This window comes from Monopterus albus, unplaced genomic scaffold, assembly GCF_001952655.1.
Source record: "Monopterus albus unplaced genomic scaffold, M_albus_1.0 scaffold166.1, whole genome shotgun sequence".
Lineage (NCBI taxonomy): Eukaryota > Metazoa > Chordata > Actinopteri > Synbranchiformes > Synbranchidae > Monopterus > Monopterus albus.
In genome coordinates this window covers 1576539-1588828 of record NW_018128046.1, presented here as the reverse complement: position 1 = coordinate 1588828, position 12290 = coordinate 1576539, and positions in this window count along the sequence as shown.

Here is a 12290-nt window from a genome sequence, read left to right as displayed (position 1 = left end):
TAGTATCAACAGATCAGAAAAGTCATAAAAGTCATTTCTGTAACAGCCTTTTGTAACAGTTTTAGAAGGCACTGACACATAATTTTGTCTTGCTGGTATGTGGAACAGACTATTGATTTTGTCATTTAGTTTGAAGACTTGTTAGTTTCCTAGAATGTGGAAAAATTTAGTGTAACTTCAGACCTAGACGATACCTAAGGGTTTGACAGGTCAGAGATGTAAGGGCTATTGGGCACTTTAAAAACTAAAAGGAAGAACACTGGAAGCCCATGAGCAGAGGCCAGCACAGGGTGAGTCTGTCTCTTTTTCACAGTAGCTTGGACAAGCATGAGTGACTGATATCAATATTTAAGGAACTGCAATAGTGTAGGTAGCAAGACACGATGTATGGAAAGCCTGCAGATCATGGGGTGAGATCAAAGACAAGATCAAAATTGTTAAAAATGACCATTTTTACCAAAAGATTTACTCAGTCAGATTGTCAGTCTCTTGTAATAAATGACCATTTCCCAGAAGTCTGGGACATGATTAGTTTTATACTTTTGCTCTTTTCTCCTTCCAAATTTCTTCTCTTTCACTCCTTTTCTAGCCACCCAGGCCCTAAATCCTTCCATTTGAAAATCGTTGCTGATAAAGGCATGTGGATATTTGGCCAGGGAGGTCCATGCAGCCCTTTAGGGCAAGAGATAGTTTGAAGTCACAAGGGAAGGGAATATTTAAGAGCTGAATACTCGCACAGCTTAGGGCTGCAAAAAGGGAAACATCTCGCCTTGTACCAAAGCAAACATCCACTTCTATCTGCCTGTCTTTCTCTCTCTACCCAATATTATTAATAGATAGGAGGGCGGAAAATACACAAGCGCACACACAGAGACACATAAGTCCTCCCTCCTCAGGACATGGAACTCCAACAGACATGAAAATGCACAGGCTCCTTCTGAGGAGGACATGAGAGGCATGGCACAGGATAAAGGGAAATCCTTCATACAGGAAGAACACAGACAACAGCCAGGATGCAAGGTGGCCTTTCAGGGCCGACTGGATGGGTTTCTCCCCATGACCCTCAACCCGACACACACATGCTTTTTTGCCTTCTGGTAACTATGCTCGCAGTGCAGAGCTTACAGTGTGATGTAGATCCTTTTACATTTGTCTCCCAGTTTATATCCACCCCCTCCCTTCTTCCTCTTTTCCTCCTCCACCTCCTCCTGCTTCTTCTTCTCTTTTGCCCTCCGTATTATTTTTCACTCGCACAGTGGAACAATCGATATGTAGAAAAGCGCTACGGTGTCATGTATTATCGTGGAATATGTGATATAAATTATGGCCAGTTGATGTTTATAGTATTTTTCTTTTGTACTGCTCAGATCATGAAAGGTTTATGAGGCTGAGCATTTATTCTGCTTTTAGATTGAAGGGTTTCACTGGCTGACTGTTTAAAACAGAAGATTGTATAAGTAAAACTATATATTTTTATGAGGTGAGATCTTGTCATGAGTCATACTTCAATAAAAAACCTATAAAACGTTGTAGTTGCAGGTCTGTAGCAATTTGTAATCCAAGGTTACAAGGTATTTATATAAACATACCTCATTAACAGAAATAGAGCCACTGAACAAGGTGACTGCACCAATGAACAATTCCACTCCCTGGTATAGGCCCTAAAGACTCATTGCTGAATGTTTTATTTATTTATATTTATTTTATTTTGACACTACTATGACCGTACATTTCTTGACCACTTGTGTGATTTTGTAAATTGTGTATTTCAGTAAATTGCTTTGGTCCCTGTCAAATGACAATATCCTTCATCTTTACATTTAGGCAATATGTTCTGAACAATGGCTATTTGAATAGCCCTTTGTTTGTCAGATCAATATTTTCATATATGGTCAACAGCCGCTTTGAGATCACACGGGTGTCATAAATATTTGTCAGGGAATCTATTTTTCCAGACAGTTCTATGACGTGAAACCTGAAACTCCACATGATCTCCATAAAACTGATCTAACAGCTGTGTTCCAGTTTCATTTTGCTGTAATGCATGTCATAAAGATTCATACAGCTAGGGCGCAATTTGCAGACTCACATTGATCACAACCAAGATGAACAAAGATGGCAGTGATATTGCCTTTCTATATGCTTGCTTCACCCATCTCTGCGAGCTGAGGTCCAGTTTCATTGCATTATCTGCATGTCCGGAGTGTCCCAGAGGGGCTGCAGAATGACCAGTGGCCCACTGACCCTCAGAGCTGCTGTCACCCTTTATCTCCCTGCTCTCAATCCTGGATGGTGTGGTCACCTAGCAACCAGGGCCAGGGTTCGCCGCTCATGGACCAGAGGCTATTGGGAAATCAATCGATATGCCTCGACCCAACCTAGAGAGCTGCCTAGCTGGCTGGCTGGCTGGCTGACTCCCCCCGCCCCTCCCCATCCCTCTCCTCCTTACACTCCTCCTCCCCCTCTCCCTTGTTATGGCCAAATGAAGACGATGCAGTTCTCACTTTTCCACACCTCACTATATGTGGATATCCTGTTACAGGATAAGAAATGCCTCTGCTTGCCAGGGGCTTGCAGCTCCTGAGACTGATGTATCTGTCCTGTCAACTGGCCTCCGTTCCCACCAATGTTTGGATTGAGAGGCGGAGAGACAGCAATTAATCAAATTTCAGAAGAGGATTTCTTTCCCATCACGGTACCTGCCTTGAAGAAGTGCTGACCAGAGATTACACTGGTACACTATTGTAGCCCAGCCCACCCCTCCACCACATTTATGAATTTCTTTCAGCACACTGGATCACTCCAGTGTTTCTGAGCGCATTAACTCCATCATCCCAGTTCTCCCTTGGCTTATCCACATGAATCTATGTGAATCTGATTAGAAACATCAGACATGAGCGCAAAGATCACTTTCATTAGCAGAAAAATGATAAACGTTAAAGAGATTACAGGATCCTCAAAAATAGAGAGATTTTTTTAGGTTCATAGAAACATTTGGAAGGTCAGATCTATTTAGCAAAACCTCTGTTTATTATGGGGGTTCCCCTGCACAACCTTTATAATCAGGCAGGGGGGCAACCTTTGCTCCCCTCCAACCACACGGGGGGATGGGCAAAATTTGATCACCTTAAACAGTTTAAGACAGAAGGCAAGGGGACAAGAAGAGGATAATGACAGAACCAGGGAGGACAGAGGGGTGGAGGAGGAAGAAAGAAATCAGTGCTAATGTGTTCTCCAGTCAGAGATATCAAACTGGAGGTTCAGCCAAAAAAGGAACTGGTTCATGTGGGATGCTGAGTGACACCACACCCCGGCACTCTTCTGCATTTTAGAGGAAGATTTCTACACCTTTAACCTTCAGGCACTAGATATGAAGACTACAGTCATCTTATATAGTCATTTGCAGTACAGGCACATGGATGTTGCGCAGTTATAATTAACTGATTAATCAGCTAATCAAATTTCCGTGAGACTGACAGAAAAACTAAAATTTTCAGAATCAGTAAGTCACTGAAGTCATGCATCAAGCAACAAACATACTCTTGTAACTTCTCAAAACTAAGGTTTTTGTGGCTTCTTTCTGTTATGTTTGTAACATGAATATTTTTGGAGGTGAAATTAAGTGGAAAAAGAAAATAATCATCAGCAGGGGACTGCGTGTAAATCTGATATTAATCAAAAACATCAGAGCACTGCCTTGCATTAAACAGGAGATACACAGCTGCAGTGCCCCCTCCCAGCTCTCTCAATTAGGCTGACAGATTTACTTGACTTTTGTTGTGATCAATCCCTGCAACTAAGAAGATGATGGTACCTCTGTCGTGGGGTTTGCCAGATCCCCAGATGGTCACCCAGCACGTGGCCAGAGGTGGGTTGTGACATGATCCCCCAGATGGACACTGTGGCCAGGTCACTGATCTCTGAGCCTCCCCTCACCCTCCTCCTCCATCTCCTTTTTTAGGGCCAGCTGCCATTGCCACAGTTCTACCCTAATGGTGTTGGATCACCCTCCTCTACCACCCCTACATCAACAGCTAGCCAGGCCACAGGGATTGTCCAGCTGCCCTCTTCCCCTCCCCTCCCTAAATCCATTGGCCTGTCACTGGACACAGGAGAGCCCGAGGGAGTGGGGGTAGTGTGTGAAAGGACTGGCTGTCCCCCCGCCCTAGTAAAAGACAGGAAGAAGGGCAGATGAGAGCAATAGCCACAAGGATGAGCCATGGCCATGGAGGCATGACATTGACACGAACGAAAGAAAAGAACCTTTTAACCATAAAAGTGGAATAGTCGCCTCTGGAAATCAGAGGCGACAGTAAATGTATTTGTGAGTGCCAGGGTGTCGCACTCATTGTCCCCATTAGATGTCCCATGGAGTGCAGGGTGAAACTAGATGAGCAGAAGGAGGTGGTGATGCTTAAAAGCATTCTCAGTGACATATGCAGACATGCATCCACACGAAAATACTGTTCGATTGTGTGCGGCTAATGCTCTGCTGGTTCCAGGGAGCTCGGTACAGTTGGATGACTTGGCATGGGCCCACCCAGCGCAGGGGGAGGTATGGCTCTGCTGGGCTGGAGCCTGGCTGCCTACTGCGAGAGGGGGCTTCTGGGTTTGCTCGCCTGGAGTAATGTCGATAAATCAATAGGACACACGTCACTGCAGGCCCAGAGAAGCCACATGAAACTGCCATTGATCGGCATAAGGTAGAGTGGGTGTGTGGGGAGAGGGAAGGGATGGATGGAGGTGTTGGGATGGGAGGGGTGGGGGTGTGGGGGATAGCGAATCCAAATGCAAGGAGACCAAGGGTCATCTATCCCCCTTCTATCTTCTCTTCCTCATGCTCCTCCTTCTTCCTCCTCCCTCCCTTACAATGAAGGCGGCACAAAGATGGGGTGTCAAAGGTCAGTGCAGTGGCCAGTGGCCCCTGAACAACATTGCAGAGCCACGTGCCCATCAATAGCTTGTTGTCACAGTTCACAAAACACAGAGTGCCTCTAGTGCTAAAGGACAACCGCTGTGTGGTCCACAGTGGTGCAGCTTGCCACTCGCAGACACCCTGCATTCATGCTCGAGTTTGTCTCCACTGCCATTCAAGCAAATCCTTTGTGGTTTGTGATTTGTCATTCATGACTGCTGCATCAATAAAAATACACCGTCACAGACCAGTATAGAGGTGGAACGCTCAAAGAAATACACGTGAAGTGTATACAATACATTGCAATACAAATGAAATACATGATGTATTGCCCTTGTGGTGTACAACACTCTTTGAAACTGCCATTTCCTCCTCTCAGAAATGCTGGCAACCACAGCAGCCTGGTACAGAGCCACTGACGGTAGTGAGAAGCCACAGCTCATTGCTTTCCCTCCTACTCTTTCTCTTGTTCCATCCCTCTCAATTTAGCATTTTCAGAAGTAGTTTCAATTGGCAATCAATATGGCACATGATCAGCACAGGCTCCAGATCATGATATCTATCCCTTTCACTTAGGGCTGACCAAGTTCAGCGCCATGGCTCTGGAGCCAATGAGCCTCCGGTTCAAAGGGGATTGGAAGTTCAATGCCCAGTGGTCGTCTGGGTGTCTGGTATCCCTGAAGAGCCTGTCTGGCTCAGACTGCCGGGTTTTGATCTGAAGGAAGCTTCAACTAACCTTAACCAACAGTGCCATTCCCTCCCTCCTGCCTGCCTTCGTTCCTTACTGCTCTTCCGTATCTGCCCTACTATAATTCTCTGTTCTTGCGCCTCTAGTTGCTCATGGTGAGCTAATGACCAGTGCATTTATCATGCTTGCTCGACCTCCAAATTGGGGTCAAACACAAAAGAGGCCCCATCTCTAGTGTCAGGAAACAACTGCTGATTTCAGATTGTCATCTGTGCATGTTTTACTGAAAAACTGCTTGCACCTCGATTTGCACCTGATTTGCTGCATCCTAGTTTGCTTTCGAGCGTCCTTCAACCCTTCAGGGAGAGGAGGAGGAGGAGGTCACCCAATCCCCCCGGAACCTCGGCACTTGCTCCCATTTTTGTCCTCTTTTTTACAGTAAGCTATTAACCTTTATGTAATTTCTTTAATTGTGGAAGTTGATGCTGGAGCTCCATGTCACCTTTGCATTGGTTTCCCTGACAGTGTCATTATTACAATAGGTATATGAAATAGACAGAAGCAAAATGCATGGCAACCCCCTGTCCTTGCTCGGCCGGTTGCCATGGAAACGGCTGATAGAGTAGGTTATCGATCGCTATGTCCAGTACCCCTCTGTTCCCCACCCCCTGAACCGCCTTTTTTTCTGCAGTGATGGGCGTGGATCAATAGCCTCTATATTGTATGCTTTTCTTGCCATTCGTCCTCTATAACAGCAAACGAGAGAGAGAGGGAAATGAATTGTAAAAATGTAAGTGATAGCTTTTAATGCAAAAGAAGAAGACTTCACCAAAATAACATGATGAAAGAAAGAATGACAGAGAAAGAAAGAAGACCAAAAAAGAAAAGAGAAGAAAACACCTTGGGTCTGATGACATGTGCGTATAATAAAGACGTTATTTTTTATTTATTTTGACCACTGAAATTTCTTTTTTTTTCATGGATAATGAAATGAGAGAAAGAAAGGAAGGAAATGGGTGCATTCCTTCTGTCATTCTGTCATATTCACTCCAACATGAACCCTGTTCTTTTCTCTAGTCACTGGGTTTACACACACATGTCACGCACATTTACCCACATATGTAAGTTTTTATATCAGTTTATCCAAATCATCTCTTTTTTTATTCAAAAATTTTTTACAATTAGCCATCAGAGAGGGGCAATTCATGTCTTTAAAAATGTGACAGTGAATAAAGGAGCCGCTATAGACCTGGGGGAGCTCGTTTAAATCTCGCCTGAGGGATCCCTCCAGCGAGGGGTCATGGTTGAAATCATGGAGCAGCGGATTTAAAGGTAGGCGTTCCTCAAGGTGTCTCTGTCGCCCCGAGGCACGGTCATCATAATTCCAAGAGAGGTGGAAATAAAAGTACACTGAGGGCACAAAGGCTTTTGGACACTTCAGGAGAAATTAACCGGCCATCTCACCAATGGTCAACAAGCCTGGCTTAGCTACAAACAGCCCCCGCTTTCCTGGTCTGCCCCTTTATACGAGGTGATCCCGTACATCACAATTCATCTCACCATTTCCCTGTACAGTATTGATGTTACACTGACAAATGAATGTGACACAGACAGTTTAGCTGTAATGAATCCACGGGAGCAATCTAAAAAGCAGGAGAGCAAAAGCGAAAAGGATATTGCATATATGTTTCCTCCAGCCAGCCAAGTTCTCTATTCATGCATTATTTTAGAGCTCAAATCTCTGTAGCCATCATTACAGAACTATGGAAGACACAACATATGTGGAGTGAGGCTGACTCTATATGGAGTGCCACATTGACCATTTTTCTCCCTCAACACCATGCTGATGTATACAGTCTCTCCCCCTACGCACATATGTCAATATGTTTGGGCTTCACTGGGAAGAATGTGCCCTGAGGCTCCCATATAAAATTAGTCGACCATTCCCATGTTGGCTCCCTTTCATGCCCCCACTTGCAAAGTGGCCAAAGTCACTGTATCAATAATTCAGCCACAATTTAGTTGTTGGGTCAGGTCAGTTCTAAAGGGTGCTTTTTCTGCTGGATGCTAGATTTGTCTGATGGCCTTGGAGGTTTGTGGTAAAATGGCTTGATGTCCAGCCATTGTGGTCTGACTAATGCAGACCAACATCTAAGCCTGTTGAGCTCACTTGCAAGAGACCTTTCAGGATAATTCACAGTGTCAGGTTACAGTACATATTAAGGCAGAACAGTGCATCATTTACAAATAAATGTGTGTTTGAATTTTTGCTCGGTTGTAAAAGGTGATAACCTAATATCCCAAGCGGTACTGAGATTGTGAGATACCCCTTTTTAATTTATGTTGTTGTTTTATGTGAAAAACATAAACATTTTTTAATTTAAACTACTGTCTGTTAAAGAAATAGCCCTTATTAAAACCGTTACCAGTGTGTGCTTGGGTTTATTCAGTGAAACGCCTGGAAAGATGTTGCTAATACATTTTTAAAGGGAGTTTTTCAGTGTTCTGAGCAGCACAAATCAAATGAGGTTGACTCCACTGTGTTGGAGCATAAAGGTGCTTTCAGATAGGACGTGTTGGGCGCTGTGCTCTGGTATTGAACCCGTTCATTTCTATGTGTTGCGTGGCACAAAAACATATCTGTGCTGCACCGAGCTGGGCGCAGTGCAAGGTTATGTATGCCATCCCTGCGGCCTGTGCTGAGGTTAAAAAGAACATGGGCGCAGCGCTCTGTGACGACACCTCAACTTGTCTAATTGCAGAGAACCTGACAGACCACAAAGACAGTGGAGGAGAAGCTGATTTTGGCAGACCCACAACCTCTTCTTTGCTGCAGCTCATCTCCTTCTCTTCATCAGTACAACTAAAGTCAGAGCTTTTCGCTGACATGTAGATAGGTACATCATGCATCCAAGTCCGCTGCTCGAAAAATTTGTTAATATCTGCTAACCACCTCCTGGAAAGCTTTCTGGTCGCCTAGCAACTGGCGCTCATCATGTGCATGATTTGAAAGCCCTCTTAAGTCGAAAACAGAGAAATCAATCTCTCTAAACCTGAGCAAATAAACCTACAGTACATAGCACTGAAGGCAATTCATGACAATTTTTACATTTAGTTTTAAGCAGGTTTTGGTTTCTGATGCAAATGAAGTGATGTGTAGTCTGCTCCAGTTCATTTGAAGAAGCAGAAGGAGCTAGTAAAAAATAGTAAAAGCCTCCTTTCTTGAAAGTACAAAAAAGAGAGACAGTTACAGAAAGGTAACTCTTTAAAGGCAACTCCTCTAGAATCTAGAGTTGTGTAATAGTTCTATAAAATAACAGTACAGAGTGTGTAGAGAGACTTTGCAGTGAGCCAAGAAATAAAAAGAGAAGAAGATGGCCATGAAGTTCAACAACTCAAAATCCAAGTGAAAAGATGTCATCTGACATTTTACTGATCTATCTCAGTGACTACAAACTGAAAGTACAAAGCTGTATTACTTTATGCAGTGAAAAAAACAAAAACAACCCCTTAAATCTGCAACATAATTCTGCAAGTAGAGTGGACATGTTTTTTTTGTGCCTTGCAGTGCAGGGCTAGTTGTTTGTGAGGCCATCAAGTTGACAACAAACTGACACTTAACAACACAGCTCATCCGAAACAACTACATTTTGTTTTGAAGATTCAGCCATAGAATCCACAATAGCTGCAAACAAGTCTTGGGGGATCTTCTCCCCCCCACACGCATCCCACCAACACAGCTGGATGTCTGCCCTCCTGTCTTAAGCCAGCCTTGGGGTGGTGGAGCTGCTAATCCAACACTATAGCTGAAATGGAAATCCGCATGTGTATGTGCATGCTGGATGGGAGGAAGGGGCTGGGAGAGGAGAGAAGTGGCTGCCCTTGCACCTTGGTGAGATGAAAAGCCTATAAAGCCTGGAAAGCAGGAAAACACTGGCAGGGCAGAAGTCAAACTCCCAAGGCCATCAGAGAGAGAGGAAAATCTACCAAAGTTTTTTCCCCTCCGGCAGATTGTGTATGCGGTCAAACTACAGACCTGGTGTGGAAACTCAGAGTTACTCTATATGAAATGTACGTTCTGTGCTGTTGCAAACTTTGGGGCAACTTGTGAAAGGTTTCTAGACTGCAGTGACCTGGTCTTGTGCTTAGTATTTCATTATGTTCAGCCGGAATAATTCTGCTTTTCATATTTTCAATACTTTTTAATTTATTTCCTGAAGGTATTGTATTGTATAGTACTTTTTAAATCATCTTTGCCAAGTTTTTTTTAATTTTATTAAAGATTACAGTGTCCTATGTGGGTGATGCATTTGTTAAGTTTTTATGGATGTAGGACACCTGCAGCAATTAATAGGACAGGAAGTCACATTTCTCACACAAGATGATAATATGACAAGGTTTTATGCTTGATTACGTTTTTTTCCATACTGGTGAACAACATATCAAATAAGAGTAAACTTTACCCATCAAAACCCCCTAATATACCACGTTATTACTGTCTGGTAAAAAGCTTTCAATTTCACACTTTTTATAGACAACTGATTTTTTTAAAAGTGTATATAAGGCAACAAGATGACCCCAATTAAGACAAACTGTGGCATAAACATAAACCAAAGGCCCTTAGTTTGCTTATGTTGCCAAAGAGAATCAGATCTTTTCGGGTATTTTTTACTGTCAAACAAACATAGTGACAAATGATGGAACTCTAAGAGTAAAAAGAGGACATGCCTCTGCAAATCCTAAGAAGGCATGTAATAACACTAATGCCAGAGTATTGATACCATATCACAGGAGAAACATTAGGGCATAATGATTATTTGTCACACCCCTTTATTAATTAGGGCTAAAGGCACTGAACTTTTACGCTTCTTAGTTCTGATTCATTTTCTGGCATATTGCAAGTTTCTAATTCTTATAGGCTCTTATGGCTGAAATGTGGAGAATCAGCATGATATAAATTTGACTTCTTCTTTTCAGTATTGCTCGTCATTTAGATTGGTGGGGCACCGTCTTCTAGTTCTACTGCGACTCATTCTGGTATCAGGCTAAACAGTTCCTCAGATGCAGTAGAAACATAAATGCAGGAGAATCTTAGTCCCTGATTTAGTTTGTGAGTTTTGTTTATCAAAAGGAAACAGCTAAAATACAGGGAGACTGATAGCTTCATTCCTAATAGAATACTATAACAGGGACAAGCCAAGAAAAAGGCCCCTAGGTTTTAGTGCTTATTCTGTGCCCCTCTTACAAATGACTTCATGAATTTTAATAATAATAATATAGCACCATTAATACAACTAATTCACTGGCTTTAGTGTTAAAAACCTAAAAATTAAAAATTCATGCCTCAAGCTCTGGCACTGTTGATGATATTAATTTCTTTGTCCTTTTTCAGTGTTTTCCAGAATCTATAGTAAATTCACCCATTTACAACAATCAATATCGAGTCAGAGAAGACGCCTGAACAGCTGGTGCTGGAAGTTAAGTGTTCCTGAGCGCACACAGAGGTATGTGTGCTAAAATTAATAAATAAATAAAAAAAGTATAAAGCACAGAAGTGATCTATGTCCTTCAGCAGCTCTGTGTGCTTTACTGGCCCGCTTGATGAGATGTCGCTGTGATTGGGTGAAAAAACAAGTCAAAGTGATGTGGCCCTCCAGTCACCTGACCATCAGTATGGCATGCCTGCCATCACGGGCCCTTAGCTGGCCCACGTCTTTGTGGCACAGCAATGTATTGCACAGGTATACGGCAGTCAGTTATTCATCATCTATAATGTTAACGATTACAGCATGTCGATAACAAACCCAGGAGTTAAATGAGTTTGTGCACTCAGCTACGCCTGCACCTCAGCAGTTCAAGGTCACTCCCTTCAGTCCCTGACAGGAGGGATGATTCCCAGGCCAGGCTGCAAGCACACACATCTTGCCTCAAGGTCAAGTGTGCCACTATTTAGAACAAATAGATACATAAAACACTCAATCTTGTGGGTGGTAAAGTATGGGCCAGGACCTTGGGCTGGGATAAAGTTGGCCCGCAGCTCGTATATTTCATCCTGTACTTGTATTTCAGCTTGACACTTTGTCATCCCCATCTTTCTCCCCACTCTGCCTTCTTTAGCGTTTTGAAATCCCTCTTATGTGACTGAACGCAAAAAGTTAGCATTGATTTTTATCATGTAAGAGCTCACCGGAGTGCAATGTGGACGGATCTCCAGCGTCTCAGGATGACAAACTGTTTATCGTTCAGCTCAGTGGCCAGCTGAACTTCGACTCTGCAGCCTCCTTCAAGCTGCTCTGTCAAACATACCATGACCAAAGCTACTATGGATGGCTGAAAAAATAAAAACACAGAGGGCCTTTGTGTTTCAGTAAGATCAGTACAAGGCTAGAGCGCGTGGTGAGAGGATACACTTGATTTGGAGTCAGTTAGCAGCTCATGCCTATCATAATATACAATGGGGCAGGGGCAAGTGTCTCCCTCCCCTAAGCTTTTCTCTCTCCCTCTCCCTGTCTCTTGGCGTGCGTCCCTCAGGAGACACGAGCCAGGGGCTGGGCGCTCTGATGGCCAAGCGTGACATTTAAACCCCTGCCCTCCGGTAGCTTTGTAGGGGAGATGGGAGAGGTCCATCTGAGGACAGAGGAAAAAAGGGGGGTAGGGACAGAGGCTCACCCTATAAACTCCCTATCC